The 16,941-nt window shown below is 36.9% G+C and overlaps 1 non-coding gene across 1 annotated transcript; it reads right to left on the bottom strand.

The window, feature by feature from the left end:
• Positions 1-274: 274 nt before the first annotated feature.
• LOC133787608 (small nucleolar RNA R71) lies at positions 275-381 on the bottom strand. Its single transcript, XR_009872618.1, has one exon. It is a non-coding gene; the product is annotated as a small nucleolar RNA R71 (small nucleolar RNA).
• Between the last annotated feature and the right edge of the window lie 16,560 nt (positions 382-16,941).

Raw genomic sequence — 16,941 nt, 5'->3', positions numbered from 1 at the left:
ACCTGCCATTTTTCAAATGATTCAATCCACTGTTCAGTTTGGGGGACTACCAACTGAAGACCCAAACATGCATCTTTCTAATTTTGTTGAGCTCTATTAGACATTCAAGATGAATGGAGTTAGTGATGATGCAATCAGAATCAAATTATTTCCATTTTCTCTGAGGGAGCGAGCCAAGAGTTGGTTGGTATCTTTGCCACCTAACTCAATCAATACATGGAATGATCTTGCACTGAAGTTTCTCTCCAAGTTCTTTCCTCCAGTTAAGGCAGCTAAGCTGAGGGAGGACATCAAAAAATTTTACCAGCTGGATAATGAATCTTTATATGAGGCGTGGGAGATATTTAAATATCTGATAAGGAAGTGCCCGCATCATGGGATAGAGAGATGGATGTTTGTCCATAACTTTTATAATGGGTTGTGTGGTACCACTCACACACTCATTGATGCAGCAGCTGGTGGGGCATTTATGAGGAAGAGCGCCAATGAGGCGTATGATTTGTTAGAAGAAATGGCCATTAATAACCAACAGTGGCCAAGTGAGAGAGGTAACTTGAAGAAAGTGGCTGGTTTGCATGAGATTGATGCAATATCTAAGTTAACTGTTCAGGTTGAGGCTTTGACTAAACAGTTGCAAGGCAGTACAATGGCAGCCCCTGTGATGCAAGCTCAGACTATGCGTGAATTATGTGGGGGTCCTCATGCTTATGAAAAGTGCTAATACGCGGATGTAAATAATATGCCATTGGAACAAGCTCAAGCCATTGGGAATTTTCCTCGTCAAAACAACAACAACCCTTATTCAAACTTTTTTAACCAAGGGTGGAGGAATCATCCCAATTTTTCCTGGAAGAATGATCAACAAGGTTAAACCTCAATTTAGCAACCACATCAGTCATTTCAGCAACCACCTCAAGGGTTCTATCAATAGAGTTTCAGGTCTTAACAACAACCACCTCAGCCGCCTATGCAACAACAACAAAATTCTGTGAGACAGCCTGATATTCAGACTAATGTTCTTAATCAATTCATGACTGAAACGCGGCCTTCTATTAGAAATTTGGAAACTCAGATAGGGCAATTGGCTACTCTTATGGCCAACCGTGCTCAAGGTAACCTACCTAGCACCACTGAAGTCAATCCAAAAGAACAGTGCCAGGCTATTACATTGAGAAGTGGGAAGAAATATGAAGGGCCAAGTGTGGAGCAGTCAGATGAAGACAAGGTTCAGGATCAACAGGCACAGGGCGCAGTGGAAAAGAAGCAGAGTGAAAACAAGGTTACTAAAGACCTCCCAACCAAAGAAGCTACACCACAAGTTAGCATAGATCACCACATCAAGATTCCCTACCCACAAAGGCTCCACAAGAACAACCTTGATAAGCAATTATCAAAGTTCCTTGAAGTATTCAAGAAATTGCATATCAATATCCCATTTGCAGAGGCCTTGGAGCAAATGCCAAGGTATGCTAAATTCATGAAGGATATTTTGGCCAAGAAAAGGAAGTTGGAGGAATATGAGACAATGGCACTTACTGAGGAGTGCAGTGCAATCTTGCAGAAGAAACTACCTCCCAAGCTTAAAGATCTGGGCAGTTTCAATATTCCATGTTCTATAAGGGGCTCAGTCGAAACAAAAGCTTTATGAGATTTAGGGGCAAGTGTGAATCTAAGGCCTCTATCTATTTTTCGAAGGCTAAAAATGGGAGAAGCTCGCCCTACAACAGTTTCCTTATAGATGGCGGATCGCTCCATTAAGCATCCTCGTGGAGTGATAGAGGATGTCTTGGTGAAGGTGGGTAAATTGATTTTCCCCGCTGATTTCATAATTCTTGACATGGAGGAAGATGCAAACATTCCCATTATTTTGGGAAGACCATTCTTAGCCACAGGACGAGCTTTAATCAATGTACAAAAGGGGGAGTTAAGGTTGCGAGTCCAAAATGAGGAAATAAGTTTTAATGTCTTTGCAGCAACTGAAATTCCTACCTGTTATAGAGTTGATGTGGTGAATGATTGTCAAGGATCAATTGGTAAAAAGAAGAAGAAGACCAAAGAACAATTTTGAACAGTTCGACGTCGTATGAAAAGATTATTGTGTGGCAAGTTTGAAGGTTTTGATGACATTGTGGATAATTTCAATATTCTCAACAGTAGAAGGGAATTTTCCTCGTATGACACGATGGCTCTCAAGGATGCAAGGGGTGGACTTGGCTCAAGTTGAAGGTGTAGATAAGTGTGTGTCCAGCTAAAGACGTTAAATAAAGCGTTGTTGGGAGGCACCCCAAATATTTTAATTTAATTTTAGTTTTGAAGTATGAACAATTTGGTTTTTACTTTTCATTTATTTTTTTTAGTTTTTGTTTTCAGTTTTGATTTTTAATTAGACTTTATTTAGTTTTTTTTTTAGTATTTTTAGTTTTGGGATTGTAATGTTGAATTGTGTAATACATGAAAAAAAAACATTAGGGCCGCAACACTGAAGACTGGAGCCACGACGGTACATTGGGAATTCCTTTTAAGGCTCATTCAGGTAAGTTCTATTCTATTGGGTTGTCATGTTCACATTGGGGACAATGTGAAATAAAGTTTGGGGGAGGGGCTTACTTTTCTGTTTGAGTTCAGTTTAGTTACAAAATTTGTTGTTTAATTTTGTTATTTTAGTTGTTGTGTGTGTCAAAAGTTAAGCCGATGATATAAATAATAGTCGTTTGTTCTCACTTGTAAAATGTAGATTATGTTTAACCGTGTGCTTGATTTGATTACTCTTTGGATTAATTTTCATGCCTTTTTTGAAATTTTAGTATATGTTGCAAATGTGAATAAGTGGATTGTGTTATACATGTGTTACTTGGGTTTGAGGTATGAATTGATGAATATGATAGAGCTTGCATTACTTGCCTTTTGAGACTAAATCCTTGATGACATGTGTTTTGGAATATGATATAGGCAATCTTTTGGAACGTTTGGGTCTTTCAAGCTTACCCTTATCATTATTATCCCTAGTTTGCCTATTTGTGCCTTAACTTGTTTGATTGATTGTTTAACCACTTCATTAAAAAAAATGTACCAATTATTATTCTTCCCTATCTTGTGAATTATGCCATAAGCTTAGAAATAAGTTTGGGGGAACGAATTGTAATTGGGTAAAAAATGTTTGTATGATGGGTGAACGATGTAATTTCTCGATTGAGATAAGTGTAAAATGTAAAAGTACTTGCAACATCACTAAATGTCAATATTTTTCTTCAAAAAAAAAAAAGAAAGAAAGTGATAAATAATTAAATAAAGTGATGTTGGAGCATTGATTATGAGTTCTCAATCGATGGAAATTGGGTGAATTAGGGGATGGTAATTGAATGCAATGTGAGTTGTTTGATTGGGTTTTGATGTGTTTATGGTATAATGAAGCCTAAATGTCTTTTTATCTACCTTTACCTAAGCCAAAATGTTATGAACCTTTGAAGTCCTTTTGATTCCATAACATGTGTTGTTGACATTAGTGGAGAAAGGTAAGTGTGCAAGCTTATTGAATATTGGTTAGTAGACTGTTGGAATGAGTGGGGCATGTATGGTGTTATCTAATTATTCATTTGTTATTTGCAAGGTATAATCTAATTTCCAATTAAGGCATTCAAATTAATTGTTGGAGTTATTGAATTGAAATTCTTGTTGTTCAATAGTTGAAGTTTTGTGAGTGATGACGGCGTGGTTTAAATACGACTGGAGGCTTAACTTGTCATGTCTGTTTGTTTTAGTTTAATGTGTCGTTTCCTTACTCGAGGACAAGTAAGAACCAAGTTTGGGGGAGTTTGTTAGGCTAAGTTTAGCCTACTTTTTAAGTATCTTTATCATTGTCTTTTTAATGGTTTATGTGTTTTTGGAGCGGATTTATGCTTGTTTTGCTTGATTTCCGGTTTAAGAATATGTTTTGGGCAATTGGAGTGGATTGTGGAGAAAATATACTAAAATGAAGGGTTATTCAAGTTTTGCTGAAATTGTATTAGGGCCACGGCGCAAGAATTTGCGTCGCGGTGCTAATGTGTTTTACAGCCGCGGTGAGGAACGATGATAGATTGGGGGCAGATGTCCCAGACTGAATTAGGGCTGCAACACAGCTTTTAGAGCCGCGGCGCTAGGGTGTGTTTGAGTCGCGGCGAGCCCATTTTCCAGAATACCTAGACGTCTCAATTTCAGAGTGGCGTCGCGGCGCTGATGTCCGTACATGTCAGAATTTTAAGGGCAATTTCGTCATTTTGGAGATATTCAGACTGCTCAAAACCTAGAAAAAGGAGAAAAAGAAGATGGGAGCAAGTGTTGGCGGATCATGACAATCCCAACTAGTTTCTTCTCTTCTCTCTTTATTTTTCTACTTTTGATTATGTTTGTTTGTGAATCAGTTAAGAACATATTAATGGAGATTATGAACTAAACTCCAATTTAGGGTTTTTAATGGAGATTGTCTGAAGCTTTCTATGGATTAATGCAATTTTGATATTTTCCTTTCTTCTATTGATATGTGATTTATTCATATTTGTGCTCAATACATGTTTTAGATTGACCACCTTTTACATGATCTATGATTCTAATATGAAATCTGAAAAGTGAATATTAGGAATGCTCTAATTGAATAAACATACGTTTTGATGCAAAACGAAAGTATTTGTGTAGCTTGTGTGGCTTTAGATTATTGATTAATGCTGATTGCTTATGTAATTTATCTTAGAAATGCTATATTTTACCTTTCAATTTAGTACCTTTATGTCTTAATAGGAATATTGGTAATTTTATAATATGCCATCACGTTAGAAGAATAAGGAAAATTATTTTGCATTATTGAAATAGGAAGTGGAAGAAATTGAAATTAATTTCCCTATATTTCATTTCTTGATTGAGTCTTGGTTATTGTTTTGTTATTTATTTATTGCTTAGATTATTTAGTTTAACAATCCATTTTTCGATAGCCAAATAGAAACGAAAATTCAATTAATTGGTACTTAGCTATAGTTCTTATGGGAACGATCTTACTCACGTGAGTTATTACTTGGGAAACGATACGTATACTTGCGTGTTGGAAATCCACAACAATTACCATTAACACCATTAAAGCAGGACACTGTTTGGGTGATTGTCGATCGTTTAACCAAATCTGCTCATTTCATTCGAATTAGGAAGGATTATAAGGTTTCTAGACTAGCTTGACTTTATGTGGATAATATACTTCGACTGCATAGGTTGCCTTCTAGCATTGTCTTTGATAGAGATGCTCGATTTACATCAAGGTTTTGGCGAGCATTGCAAAAATCTTTAGGAACTGAACTTAACTTGAGCACCGCTTACCACCCTCAGACAGATGGACAGTCTGAGAGGATCATCCAAACTTTGGAGGACATGTTTCGTTCTTGTATTTTGGATTTTGGGGGTAGTTGGGGAGAACAGTTGTCATTGGTGGGATTCACTTATAATAATAGCTACCAGACCAGTATAGGCATAGCTCCTTATGAGGCCTTATATGATAGACCATGAAGATCACCTTTGTATTGGACATAACCAGATTAGCATGTCAAAATTGGACCTCAAATTATTGCTAGTACCACTGAGAAGATCAAAGCTATCCAAGAGAGACTTAAAGTTGTTCAAAGTCGTCAGAAGAGCTATGTCGATCTCCACCGATGAGAAGTTGAGTTTGAGGTTGGTGACTATGTCTTCTTGAAAGTTACTCCTATGCGTGGTGTGATAAGATTTGGAGTGAAGGGTAAGCTAGCCCCGAGGTATTGGACCTTTTGAGGTTATCGAGAGGGTTGGGGAGGTCGCTTATCGATTGAACTTACTAGCACAGTTGGGGCATGTTCACAATGTGTTCAATGTATCAATGTTGAGGAAGTATACTCTAGACCCATCGCACATCATTGAGTAAGAGGCTATCACTCTTTAGGAGGACGTGACATATGAGGAATAACCTATTAGAATCTTGGTGAGAGAGTTAAAGATGCTAAGAAACAGGGAGATTCCAGTAGTCAAGGTCTTATGGCAGATCCATAGAAAAGATAAGAATACTTGGGAGTGGGAGTTGGAGTTAGAGACGGAGGTGTAGGCCTATGAGAAGTGTCCTTGCCTGTTTGAATTTTTTTTGCTTGAGGATGTACTACTAAATTTCAGGACGAAATTTCTTTAAGGAGAGAAGAATGTAAGACCTTAGACTTTTGTAGTTGAAAAATTAAAAGAAAAATAAAATACTATTGTATTTAAAGTGGTGGGACCCACTTCATTTTTCTTAAAAAAAAAAACAACTTTCCTTTCTTCTTCCATTTCTCTCTCCCCGACTCCACCCTCTGATTCATTTTTTTTTCTTTATTTCTTTTTCTTTCTCTCTCAGGAAGCTCACGGTGATCTCTAGACCCAATCTCTGCTGGACCCCATTGTCGCCACGCGCTGGAGCTATGCCACTAGTGGCCGGCGATGACCACACTCCTGAAGTTTGGTGGAAATTGGAGGAAGGGCACGCCTGTACGATCACTCCGAAGTTTTCTGTCGAAACTTTGAGGTGACTTTCCAGTGAACTCCAACCACCTCTCAACGAGTCGTTGGTACCATTGGAACCAGTGTGGAGAGAGGAACAAAACCCACTAAACCATTTCGAAAAACTCACCGTTTTTCTTCAGCGAGATTTTGGGTATCTTCGCCACTTTGGAAGCATTTTTCGACGACATCGGAGGTCATTTGGGCGAAGTAGCTATACTTTCGTGATGTACTCATCTAGAGGATCATCTTGATATATTCCATACATATATTCGTCGATGTTTTCAGTACATCGCTCACTGCCGCCACCAACCGCTATTGTGCACCGCTTGGGTGAGGTTCTGGAACTTGAAATTTTAAATATGGTCATATTATATGTCATTGGACACAATTTTGAATAAGGAATGCATGAATGATAATCATTTTCTCATTTGGTGCACGTAGAAAAAATGTGATATTAAAATCAGACTAAATCACTCTAGGATCATCGTTACGCTTAGGAGCGTCGCTTTGGGCTTGGATTGAAAATTCTAAGGTGGTAGGGGCTCAACTTGACTATTAGACTTATTTTACTCGTATTGAATAGCATTAAACATATTCCAATTTTGATATTTATAAAATGTTTGAAAAAATGAAAACTTAATCTGCATGTTTTCTGTTCTGTACTGAGGGCACTAAGTGCCAAATATATATTTTTTTCACTTATTTATGCATGTTATGATTTTGGGTTTTATTCAAATGAAGCTGTTATGCTGCCCAATTTTCTAAAATATAAAGGGAATATGTTTCTTTCTTTTCATGTTAACCTGCACTTGGTTATACCGATGAGAGCCACAGTGATCATGATTTGTGCATGTTGATGTTTCACGACCTAGTCTTTGTGTCATCATAGGTAGATACGGTGTCCACTCACGTGTAAGTGTAAAGACCTAGCATCTGTATACAGGAAGTGTAATGCCCCGAAATCCCTAATGTGGTTTAATGGCTGGATTAGTAGGCCAGGATGGCCATAATTGTTTTATTATGCCATTAAATAATTATATGTATGTTTATGTGAATTATATTATAATATGATGTTAATTGCATGCATGTGGGTCCACATTTGATTATAAGGGCATTTTGGTAATTTGGCCCGTTGATGACCTTTTTGTGTATTTTAGTGTATGTTGTGATTTATGGATGAGATCCCATTATTATGGGGATATATTCGAGCCATTCGGCATGAGACAATCTTAGATTGCGAGTTAGCAGTTTTGTCATAACGGGGTTAATTATTGGGATATTGGATAATGAGAGTAATTATTTGATGATATATTGGGAGATATTGAGACCAGGAGGAAATTCTGGGAGTTTTGACTATTTTGTCCCCGGGGGTGTTTTTGGGACCCCGATCATTAGGATTTATTTGAGGTTACTTAAGCCTGAAGTAGTCTGTCAAAAATAAACTTAAGTTCAAACACTCTTCTCCTTCTCCCGTTAGTTTTTTTTACTGTTTGTTGCAACTTCGAAGAAATCTTGAGTTCTAGGAGTCGGAATCAAGCGAGGATCAAGGCATAGCGATCCTAGGAAAGATTAGGAGCTTCTTGACTAAAGGATTTAGCGAGAAACAACCCAATGAAAGGTAATTCAAGCTTTAAGTTTTGAGTTTTAGAGTTTCTAAGCTTTGATTTGGATTTCATGTGTTGCTGAGTTTTTGAATTGTTTAAACCTCAGGATTTAAAGATTTTGGATCATTGGGATATTTGGTAACTTTTATTTTTGGATTTGGAGATGTTTAAGTAGATTTTTGGAAGGCTTAAAATGTGAGAAAACGGAGTTATGGTTGGTTCCCAGGTGTGGGCTGCGGCCCTGTTCTTGGGCGCTGCGGCCCAAGCTGGATGCTGAGGGTGGTGGAGGTTGTGCGTGCTGGGGGCCACGACACTGGGTAAGGGGCGCCGCGGCGCTTGCCCCTGATGTTTTTGTTTTGGCTGGGGGCTGCGGCTCAGGGTTTTGGGGCCGCAGCTCTTGAGGGTTTTGGAAGCCAAATGGGTGTTTTGACCATGGGAACTCAATTTTAGGCCTCAGGATCGTTCCTACTACCCGGTTTAGTGGGATTGGATGTCCCGGAGGCTAGGTCTTGGTTCGGGAACCTTTGTTATTCATTTTATTGATGGACTCCCATATTTGGTTATGCGTGATTGTTTTGGAGGCATGTTGAATGCTAAATATGGACGTTGATTGCATATTAAATGCTTTGCAAATCTTGCTTACTTGTGTGTGGCTCTGACTATTCAGGATTGGCATTGGTTGCGTGTTACTGACCTAAGAGCCAGAAACGGCATAAGCATCATGAACGCAGAGCCGATAAAAGATTAGATCTAATCGACATCTTCATTAGATGACTCAATATGAGCATTAATGCCAGACCGACCCTAAGTTCGATGAAAAATAAAAGCGCTTGTCTACTCTATGACTAGTTATTCAGAGCCAGGGCCAAAGGCCTAGGTGACTGTTTGTCACATGGCTAAGGGAGCGGTACCCACGGTTGTGACTCTATGGTCACTCGGTAGGTTTATGGTGGTGACTAGTTCATTAGATACCTATCTCGTGTAAGCTAGTGAAAGGATCCCTTATTTATAAAGCCCAGGTGACCCTATCGTCACATGGCTAATGGGAATGGAACCCATCTTAGTGACTTTTACAACTGTCACTCCTTTATTATGGACTGAAAATCCTGGATGGTTATTATGATCATTGTTTGATATTATATTCATGCAGTATTGAGTTTTCTTGCCGAGCTTTAGCTCATGGGTGCTATGTGGTGCAGGTAAAGGGAAAGAAAAGCTCACCCAGCCTTGAGTGGCGAGCTTAGGTGGTGATGTGTACATATGCGGCCGCTTGACCACCACGACCAAGGAGATCTCAGGGGAACTAGGGGGTTTACCGTATTTTTGCCGCTTAGGTCGGCGGGTTGTAGATTCTATAATGTAGTGACCATTTTGCATTGTAAATAACTTGTAAACGTTTTTATGGGCCCATAAACAATTTTATGTTATAAATAAAATATATCCGTTCCTTTTGACTGGTTTTCCACCTTAACTTACTAATAACACCTAGAAGCACATTTTTAACCGAAGAACTCGGTTAGCGAGTTAAATTCACGGTTCAAAGTTCACCATAACTGTATTGGGGTAACCAGGGCATTACAGGAAGTGTTCTGAGACTCTCCCTTGTGGTGGTTATCAAGCCCGGCTACCCGGTTTAGGATGTCGGTTTTTCTATGGTGGGTAACGGGAACTAGGGATCTAGTGGACGGTGTAATGTGTACTTGTAGCTATGCTCTTATGATTATTTGTGGTTTCTCTCTATTTTGGTTTATACATGATGATATATGTTTTGTTTTCAAAGCTAACCATGCATGGGTTTTATTTAACTTTTTGGGTCCTATGATATTAGTTGCTTTCCTACTGGGCTTTATAATCTCACCCCTATATCTCTCCCATTCTAGGAACCTAGTGACACGATTATGGATAAGGTGTATTATTGATGAATCCAATGTGTTTAGTCCCATAGTCCTATCTTTTGAGCATTACATATGTATTTAATTTGGAACCTAATGGTCTGTATATCTAAATTAGCTATGTAATAGTTAGGAGTGAGGAATGATGGATGCTAAGTATTATTTTGGGTGTTTTATGACTTATTAAAATTAACTGTTTGGTGACTACATAACTGTGGGGATATTATTGTTTTATGTATAATGATAAATGATCCTGCTTTTATCACTAATATTTTTATATATAATTATAGGAGTTATTCCATTGTTTTGACTTATAATTATAGTACTATCTAATATAAAATAAAGGATCATTTATAAAGACTATTTTCCAACAAGGGTCAAAGTTTAACCTTTGACCACCCAAGTTATGGATATTACAAATGTGCCACAACCTAGGGCTTGAGTCGTGACACAACTGATCCATTTCCGCCAAAAATTGGATATCAATTACTATTGGATCAAATCAGATGTAAATTTTAAAAATCAAAATTGGATCAGTCGGTTGTTGGATGGGGGTCCAACATCTAATAAAAACCGACCGAGCCGATCCAATAATCATCCAATGACATATATAGATGAATTTGTGTTGTATGCTTCTAAATTATTAGAACTAAATATTTCATTTGGATGAGTAATTTGTATGTTTTATAATTGAAATATGCATGAAAATTAGATTTAAAAAGACTCTAAATTATTGGATAGATTCGTTCCGATCCAATAAATAACCAAGGGATGCATCCAATGGATAGAACTGATCCAATCCAATCATCCATTGGATCAGATCGGATCGGTTGACTCAATTCAATTGGATTGGATCAGATGAGCTTAAGTCCATTGGATGTGATCCAATGAACACCCATATTTCAATCTATAAATTATTATACATAACAACTACACAAGACCATATCAATCGGACATTATAGCTGTTGGTTACACGCTATATTTTTATTTATTCATGCCTACTTTTTTTTTTTTGTTGTTGCTGGGAACCCCTTCAAACCAGAGAAAGAAGCGAGGAAAAGATGTAACCACCAGTAACAACTAAATCAAGATCAATCAAACTAGAGAATAGGGCAAGACAAACTAAAAATTGTACAACAGAATGTATAAACAGTAAGTACATAACGAACTTCCATTCCTTACTACTTGAGCAAGTGGCGACCTAATTGATAGCATAATATAGTCTCACAAGGTGCATGGTCTGTGGTGTGAGCCTAATGAGTGCAGGCCAAAGTAAGGACTTCCTCTTTCCCGTCCCTAGCGATAAGGCCAAAGCAAGAGATTCCTTGTCTTGTAGCAATATCAATGTTAATTAGAACCCGACCTTGGGAAAGCGGTTTCAAAAATTTATAATAATATGGGGATCAATGAATGGCCTACTTAAATTCTTTAAAATCCTGGCTTGTATAGACTGAGTGATAACGTATAATAATGATAGATGTTGCTTGGAGGAATTCATCAAATGGAAGGTCGCCCAGCATCCTATTGTTCTTGTACTGTGATTGGAATTTGATGGGCCAAAAGTGGGTATGTGTTTTAAAATTGTGAATTTGCAAGCACACAAATCTTTGATTGAAATATATAGAAATGTAAGCTCGAGGTCGAGTTGACTTAAATCAAAACAAAACTACTTAAACCAAAGTTAATATAATCCTAACCTACTTCCAAAGATTAATATGGTTTTGTTTTAAAATAAAGAAATGAAATACTAAAAAACAAAAACAAAATTAAATTTTTTTAATAGTTATTTATAAAATTATTAAGATTTTGGAATCAACAAAGTATAATTAATAATATTTATAAATATGTTAACTTCTCAATTTTTAGTGATAGTTGAAACCAATCAACCCATATCTTTTCAAGTAAATGTATTTTCTTCAAGCTCCCTTTAATTAAAAAATATAGATTTCCCTTCACTTCAATAGTATAACTTTAAATCATTAATTGTGAATCAATTTAACGAAAAAAAACAAATAATGTTATACCTTAAGTCAAATATAATACTTATGTTCTAAGAATTAGTTGTGAACAATTTAATGAACCAAACTTAATCAAAGAATATTATATTGGGATATTGGCGGCAATAATACCTAAATTTTTTCAAAAGTTGCACTTTAATACCCAAATCTTTTTTTTTGGTGGTAGTAATACCTAAATCTATAATATGGTGCATCCGTTAGTACTCACCGTTAACTGTCCGTTAAGTATTCATGTGACACATTTTTATTAGTCTAATTGGCATCGATAATACCAAAATCTTTTCAAAAGTTACACTTTAATACCCAATTTTATTTTTACAGTAATACCTAAATCTACAATTTTGGGGCAACATTTAGTACTCATCGTTAACTGTTTGCTAAGTATCCATGTGGCACATATGAATTTTGGGATGATTTTAGACTAAATTATTTAAATTCTTTAAATATTATAAAAATTATTTTAAATTTAAAAAAATATCTAAAATATTATTAAAAAATAATTAATAATATAGATTTTGGGATGATTTTGAGTTTCAATTTTAATTTGGATTGTTTCAAATTTGCAAATTCTAGTTGTATTAATTAGTTTCTAATTATCTTTTAGTTTTTTTAAAATATAAAATAATTTTTATAGTATTTAAAGAATTTAGGGATATTGGTGGCAATAATACCAAAATCATTTATAAAGTTACACTTTAATTCCTAAATTTACGAGTATAAAAATATGTCATGTAGATACTTAACGGGCAATCAACGATGAGTACTAACGGTTGCGCCAGAGTTGTAGATTTAGGTATTATTAAAGCAAAAAAAAAAAAAAAAGATTTAAATATTAAAGTGTATCTTTTGAAATTTTTTGAGTATTATCACTGCCAATATCCCCATTATATTTTAACAAAATTAAGAACCAAGTAAAATATATACTAACAATATAAAATACATGATATTATAGATGAAAGAAATATTTAAAAGAAAAGAAATCTTAAACTTTTAATTGCTCATTTTTAGGAGATCAACATAAAATAAATACTATTTAGTTATATCTTGTTTCATCCTCCACCTTAATAATTTAAGGGGATTAGAAACTCATAACTATCAAAAAAAAAAAATTACAACATAAATAGGAAAATTTGGAGGAGTCTCCACATTATTCCTCTAAAAATACATAAAAAACTAAAGAGGATGAAGAAATGGGAAAAGTGGTGTAAGAGAATGTGTTTTAGAATGGTGAAATGAGGCTCCTATTTATAGGAGGTGATGAGGACTAAAAAATAAAAGTAAATTACATTGGGAGTTACAAACAAGGACTAAACAAAAATAAAACATGAAATAATTAAAAATAATAAAAATGACAATTTTGATGTAATTGTTGTAGCTTTCTTGGTAACTTGCATGTTGGAGTGGGGGATTTGGTGTAATGGGGTGGCTCTACGTGACTGTTGGGATTGGATCTTGTGCCTAAATTTGAAATTGGCTTCTGCTCGGTGGGAAATAGTTGCATCTGGTTTTGTAGAGAAAGGCAGTTGCAAGTGGGAAATGGGCAGCTGGTGCAGGCAGCTGCTGGGCTGGCGTCGTGGCCAAGGGAGGAGCTGAAGGTTCCAAGTGGTGCGATAGGTGTGGGAGCAGCTAAAGGTGTCGGGCCTAGGTGGAGGCAGCTGGAGGAAGGAAGGGGTAGGTGGGCCTGGGCTTGTTGCATTCTGCTGACTTGGCCGAGATAGAGAGGCGGGCCCACGTGGAGCTGCTGGGGAGAGAAGAAAGTAGGCGGAATAGGCCTGAGCTACTTCTAGCGTGGGTCTGGCTGTGAAGCTTGGCTTCAATTCTTCAAAAATGTCATATTTCTCATTCCTTCTCAAATTTATTTAATTTAATTTAATTTTCTTTTCTTGAAATTTCAAGCACAAAAATGCATAATATTTTCTAAATAATCATATACTAAATTGAAATTAAATATTTTCAATAATAAATTATACAACATTAATTTCATGAAAATATTAATTTACTTTGACATTTAAGTTAAATAAAATGACATCATTTTACCTCTAATCAAACAACAATAGTTCAAATAATTAAACTACAAAAAAATAACTATAAGAACACAAAAAAATATATAAAATCAAGATAAAGCTAATAAATATAAAATGACTAAAAAACTTAACAAAATAATTAAAAACTCAAGAACTAAGCAACAATTAACTTATATAATATGGTAAAATAACTCTACTTTGTAGAGTTATCAGAAATACATGTGCCACTGCCCCCAACTAGAGCTGTAAATACGGGCCGGGCTTTTGAGCACGGCACGAAAAATATGGGCTTAGGCCAGGCACGGCACAAAAAAAATATGGGCTTGGGCCAGGCACGGCACGACATGGGCTTAGCACGGCACGACACGACAAGCCCGAAGGCACGACATGAAAGCATGAACAAACTAGCCCGAAAGCACGACACGATAAAAAACCCGATATTTTGACATTAATAATCATAATAAATTTTTATTTGTCAATAATTAATAAATTAAAATGATAATATATGTCTTATTTTTCTCAATGTTTACAGTTTTATAATTATATTAATTTATTTTAAGATTTGTTAGTTAAATTTTTAGCATTTACTAGTAGGTATTAAAATTCTAATAATTATCTTTGATATAATTTTGTGTAAAATATTGTTAAAAAGTATATAAAAATATCTAAAATTATAATTTAAACAAAGAAATGTATTTGGTTTGGTGGTAAGTCCATTGATGCTTAAAGAGGAGGTGGAGGGTTCAATTCTCCATCTTCACATTTTTTAGCAAAAAAAAAGTAGGCCTAAAAGTGGGCCCAAATTTGGGCCCGAATATAGAAAGTGGGCCGGCCCGAATAAGGAAAATGGGCCGGCCCGACTGGGGCCCGACACGGCACGAGCACGGCACGACATGGGCCGTACTGGGCCTACTCTTTCAAAAATGGGATGGCCTGGCCCGATACGAATTGAATATGGGTCGGGCCCGGCCCGGCACGAATCGAATTTATCGGAGGATCGAAAATGTGGGCCGGGCCGGGCCGACCCACATTTACAGCTCTACCCCCAACTATATATCTAAAGTAATATATGTAGGTTGTATACCATAACTCGATGTTGGGAGTATAGCTTACTATCACGATGTCAATATGATAATTCAAAAGAATTAAACTCTTGATGATATCATAAATAATGGAAGAATAACACAACTTGGACAAGGGAAAGAAATGACATTTCTTGAGAGAAACCCTAGTTAGATAAAATCATAACGTTATTGTTTACTGAGTTTTTTGGAAACTAGAAATATATTAAGAAGCAAGAGTTGAAAAGAAAGAAATAGAGATGAACAACCAGAGTTTTTACGTGGTTGGGGCGTTATTGAGCCTTAGTCCACAAGTTAGTTGTATGTTAGGCTTTAGAGAGCTTTTAACAATGAAGTTTTTTACAACTTTTAGCAGAGTAATTTCTCACAAAAGAAAAATATAGGTACCCTGCTACAATGCACAACTGGCCCTATTTATAGGCAGTCAAGCATAGTGGGCTTAGGCCGGACTAATCCGGGCCCAATAAGGATGTAATCACGGTTTTCTTGCTAATGAAGCCATAATACAAAGAATGTTACATAATAAAATGTACTTAATCTAGGCCCATTGGGCCAGCTCAGGCGTGGCCAAACCTTACAGCTTCCCATTATACGTTAGCGTGGACTGGTCTGCGTGGGCTTGTAAGAGGATCCTGGGGACATGATCTGTCAGAGTAGTGATAGTACTGTTCCCTAGGAACAATGTACGTTCTGTGCGTACCCTCTTTTGCAGGATAGTTGAGGAGACCAACTGTTGGATTTCATAGGGACAGGTTAGCATTGGGGCTAGCTAGGCAAGCCCTATCCAAAAGTCTAGTCAGGATTTGTTTACTAATGTCCCAGTTCACTTATCAGAGTCTTGGTTCGTTCACCAGGACTTAGGTTCATTTTCCAAGATAGACATCGTGACACTGAGTATCTCCCCTAGATTCTTGATAATATTTATCTCCATCGACTAGTTAGTCTACAACCTCAGTTGGCATCCTAAAGGATATAGGTAGGTCAGGACCAGGAAGAAGAGTCGGCCATGCATCTTAGTCTTGGTTCCTTCATTATGCTTGCACCCATCGAACCTTGGTTGGCTCGATGGTGCTTATCTAGGGTTTCATCCTTCCCCGTTTACCAAGTTCAGGATGGGCCCGTACAATGTAAGAGGGCCCACAAACCCATTGGGTCATGCCATGTGTCACGGGTGCAAAATAGGGATAACATTTACCCCCAATTCTTCATCCGTTTTCACATGGTGGAGACTTACCTCGCTCTCTTGGATCAATCTCAAATATCCAGTTCATTTACCAAGATTCGAGTTCATTTACTTGGGGGCCATTTGAGCGATCCCCATCCTTTCAAATTCTCAACGTTTCAGACACATGTCTTCAGGTAGATGGTTTGTCTATATCACTCATGCCCTAAAGATCTGGAAAGAATATTTTGATTGCCCAAGTGACCGATGGGTGTCAGTGCAATTTTCGAGACGTCTTGTCTTTACGAAAAAGGTTTATTGGCTACTCGAGTGGGCTGTTTAATGCTTCTACACCATTTGGAACCGTTGGATGGGGATAGACTTTAGATTTTCAACATGGACCATTGGATGAGGTAGGCGATGATCATGGTTTGACGAATCCATGATTCAGTATTCGATTAGGCCAATTAAAGCCTCTGCATCATCCGGGACCGACGGATGGGGATAATCTTGGGATCCCTACTATGGACTGTTGGATCAAATAATGGATTTCTGCCCTATAAATGCCTCAATAGACTCATTTTCAAACTTTACACATTCCATATATTCAGAGCAGAAAAGAAAGCTTTATTTGTTC

This window comes from Humulus lupulus, chromosome 6 (genome assembly GCF_963169125.1).
Source record: "Humulus lupulus chromosome 6, drHumLupu1.1, whole genome shotgun sequence".
In the NCBI taxonomy this organism is placed as follows: domain Eukaryota; kingdom Viridiplantae; phylum Streptophyta; class Magnoliopsida; order Rosales; family Cannabaceae; genus Humulus; species Humulus lupulus.
The sequence above is the reverse complement of the archived record's forward strand: the minus strand, read 5'-3'. Positions and strand labels throughout refer to the sequence as shown.